Source organism: Haematobia irritans, chromosome 4 (assembly GCF_050003625.1).
Source record: "Haematobia irritans isolate KBUSLIRL chromosome 4, ASM5000362v1, whole genome shotgun sequence".
NCBI classification, from domain to species: Eukaryota; Metazoa; Arthropoda; class Insecta; order Diptera; family Muscidae; genus Haematobia; species Haematobia irritans.
In genome coordinates, this window is record NC_134400.1 from 216,123,600 (window position 1) to 216,127,723 (window position 4,124).

Below are 4,124 nucleotides of genomic sequence, written 5' to 3' on the forward strand. Positions count from 1 at the left end.
ATATATGGAGTTGGTTGTATCAGACGATGGAATTTTTCGTTGTTCCCTTCATTTGGTTGTGTCACCCATCCCCAATTACAAATTAATTTCATTTAAATTTTATTTTTTTATTTGGTTTAAATACGTTTAAATATTTGTATTAAAGATGTATAGCTAAATAAAATGTATGATAACAATTAATGTCCTTAAAATGTTTTGGCGGTTGGGCAAACAAAATTTAATACACATCCCATTATGACCTTCAGTTGAAAGTCGACTTTTTTAAATATTAAAATGCATAAATATGGATCCGTATTACTAGTTTTTGCATATAAGTTATTTTTGGTCGCTACAAGTTATTTTGGTCTGTGCCTACAGACACGTTTGGACAAGCAAGCCAATTTTGAAACCACAAGTGATGAACTTCTTCTTATTGCTGAGTGCGTCCCGATAGTGTGTTAGGCATTATGAAAAATAATCTGGCCCATGGCCCTTTGTATCCACTTGGGTCTGTTGTACAACGTTGACATATTGGATTATTGTTTAAAAATAAATCAAATAAGATTAGTTAGATTTTGGTGCACTCATGTTTATATAAACAGTTCAGAACCTACCAATTTATTCACAATGACATCTCTGTGAGGTTCCAAGTACACAAAGCATCCTGGAGATATGTCATTAAATCCGATTGGGGTACGTATGATTTTTATGCCCTATAATATACCCAACATAAATGATCCACTCCTATATCGTTACGTATCTTTTACTTACGTCCTCAAAATAATGCTTTGAACAACATTGTGGATGCCACTTTGTAGCGCTTTAAAAATCGTCATTAGTTACGTTTAATCGAAAAACAAACAAAAAAATATCTTCTTTGAGAACCAAGTAATTAACAAAAATTGAAGTGACATTTAAAAATATTTCAAATAGGATTCGGTTGTGAATACTGTATGCCAGTTCTGATTGCTAAATGGCAGTTACGTAATTTATTTAAAGTTGGTTGTGCCAACAGAATTCGAAACAAATGCTTCAAAATATATAGATTTTGTTGCTTCAACCATTTGTCTTGTATCACAAACGAAATTCTATTGAAATGATTGCCAAATGATAGTAAGCATGAAAAGATGATTGCATTAAAGAAAATAGGTTGACACACCTAATATATAATTCTAAATGTAGAATTTTCATTATCAGAACCGATTTCCAACCAAATTGTTCTCTGTGTGTATATGGGGGCTATATATAATTATGGACCGATGTTGACCAATTTTGGCATGGTTGTTAAATACCGTTTATATGGGGGCTATACGTAAAAGTGGACCGATATGGCCCATTTGCAATACCATCGGACCTACATCAATAACAACTACATGTGCCAAGTTTCAAGTCGATAGCTTGTTTCGTTCGGAAATTAGCGTGATTTCAACAGACGGACGGACGGACGGACATGCTCAGATCGACTCAGAATTTCACCACGACCCAGAATATATATACTTTATGGGATCTTAGAGCAATATTTCGATGTGTTACATGGTGGAGGGTATAAAAATTGCGAATTTTTGAAAATATTTGATGTCAAACGTTAGAATGCATTAAAAATAATAGAACAAAAATTTTTAATTATTTATTTGTCAACAAACACAAAATTTCGTAATTCACAACGAAAACACTGAATTCGCATTAAGAAGTGATACAAATTCAGTGCAACGACTGTTGAAATGGAGGACATCCGCCCATGTTAAATTCATCGCTTCTACGCCAATTTTGCACCACTTTCGGATCTAAAAAGAACACATTCACTACGCTTTTGTTTTTGTTGGGTGACTTCAAATTTATCTACCATATATGTCTTTCGCCCGCTATCTACTAATATGGCTCCAGAAGCCAGAATTTCCGTCTGATTTGCTTTAAATTTTGCACAAGGAGTGCAATTGATAGTATCGTAAAGTGTGTCAAATTTGGTTGAAATCGGTTCAGATTTAGATATAACATATATCTTTCGCCCGATATGCACTTACGATAATAACCACATAGGCCAAAGTTTTACTCTGATTTACTCGAAACTTTTCATAGGGAGTAGAAGTAACGTTCTCGATATGCATGCCAAATTTGATTCAAATCAATGCAGATTTAGATATAGCTCAAAATGTATTTTGAGAATGAAAATTTATCAAAATTTCATTCTCTTTTCGCGGTTTATTAATAAAGGTACTCACGTACAAACGTCAGTTTAAAAATCTAAATTATAACGGATACTTCAAAGTAAAAAACGTTTTCTTAATTCCAAAAAAAAAACTTTAAACCAAAGACGCTAAATCCTCAAAATAAGTCTTAGCCTATATTTGAAGCGTTTTTATTTTAAATCTAAAGTTTCAATATTTCAGTTAATTTAAGGACAATTTCTTTAAATCGAAAATGTGTTTCTTTACTTTAAGTAAAATTAACCTTAGTTCAAAGACATGCGACTTTAACGGAAGGACGCAAATTTACAAAATTAGTGTCCTAAATTTAATGAAAAAAAAGTTTGAGGCAAAGATTATAAACTTTATTTTAATTAAAATTTCATTATTTTAAAGAAATTTGTCCTTAATATTTTGTACATTTCGCATCATAAAATTTAGGTTGCGAAATCTTTAATATCGGGGCAAGAAATTCATAATGATATGGTGAATGTGTTCGATGAAAGTGCTCCTTCTTACACTCTTAGAAAAATATGTTTTTCATATGTTCCGATATAAACAAAATGTGTTTCGGGCACAATTTTAAAACACAATATATTTAGGTGCAAACATGTAATGTTCCCAAACTAACACTAAATGTTTGGAACACATATGTTAATATGTTAGAATATATTATGTTTGGGGCATGAATGTTTCATAAAAATGAAACCGCTTGTATGTTGTTTCGGAAAACTGGTTTATGATAACGCCAAAAAGTTGATATGCTTAAGTCTAAATATTATTTAATTTGAATAAAGAGAATAGACATTCGGAACCAAGAGAATAGACATTAAAAAAACAGCATATGTTTTCGCCGTGAGAGCAGCATTTTATGTATGTGTGGACATGTGTTTTGTTTATCATTTTGGCAGTATGGGCACAATTTTTTTCTTGGTTAGTTAAAAGGAATCAGGGGTCTTCATAAAAATAACGAAAGGGCACTATACTCTTTTTACAGTTGGAACATTAAAATGAAATAAGGAGGAGATAGTGAAAAATTACACAGTAAAATGTATAAAAACAAAGTTTAGTTCCTCTTTATTAATAAGTAGTCCATGAGGAGTTGACGGACACCTTCAAATATAAAAGCGAGCATTAAGTTCGAGTTTTGCAGCTAAAACAATTTAAAAATTTTATTTTCTTTAAAATGAATTATTAAAGAAAAATAAAAGGCATTTTAGAGCGATGGTGTTAAATGCTATTAAAAAAACTGTTCACGCCTAAATAAATTTATGTTTATATTATAAAATTATATACGTATGTTTATACTCGACTCCACATTCTTCTTTTGTTAGAGTTTTTGAATTCCTTCCAAATTATAAAGTTTTGTACCAAAAACAGGTTTTTGTTACAAAATTGTTATTTTTTGCAATAAAAAAATAATATGTTATCCAAAAATCAGTCAATTTCGTTTATATCAAGCACTGTTACTGACTATAAATCTTTAATAACCCACATTTCGAAGTTTCATTATAACAATTTAATATAATAATTTCTTCGACATTATTTGTATTTCAGAAAAAGGTGCCAAGAACTAAAATATTTCGTGGAAGCGAGAATTACGAGTATGTTAGGGAATGAGCACAATCGTCTTTGGGAAAAATTCTTCCAAGCGTATAATATTTTTGGGCTCAAAATGCTTCCAATCATATAATATGTTCACATAAAACAAATATGTTAATGTTTCGGCAGTATCCAATAATATATGTGCTTCCTGCAAAATATGTTTGGAACATATGTTAAAGAGGCGATTTTTTTGAGGGTGTATGCAACAGTAAAAAATTGGGTCGTACAAGCATTGAAGATGAACCACGTAGTGGATGTCCAAAAACAGCAACAACAACACAAATTGTAGCCAAAGTCCATGATATGGTATTAAATGATCGACGAATAAAAGTGCGTGACATTGCTAATATCATGGGC

The 4,124-nt window shown here is 31.2% G+C and overlaps 1 long non-coding RNA gene across 1 annotated transcript; it reads right to left on the minus strand.

Moving 5' to 3' along the window:
* Positions 1 to 211: 211 nt before the first annotated feature.
* LOC142236947 (uncharacterized) lies at positions 212 to 812 on the minus strand. Its single transcript, XR_012722271.1, has 3 exons — positions 751 to 812; positions 594 to 692; positions 212 to 489 (listed from the first exon to the last, which is right to left on the minus strand). It is a non-coding gene; the product is annotated as an uncharacterized LOC142236947 (long non-coding RNA).
* Positions 813 to 4,124: the final 3,312 nt, after the last annotated feature.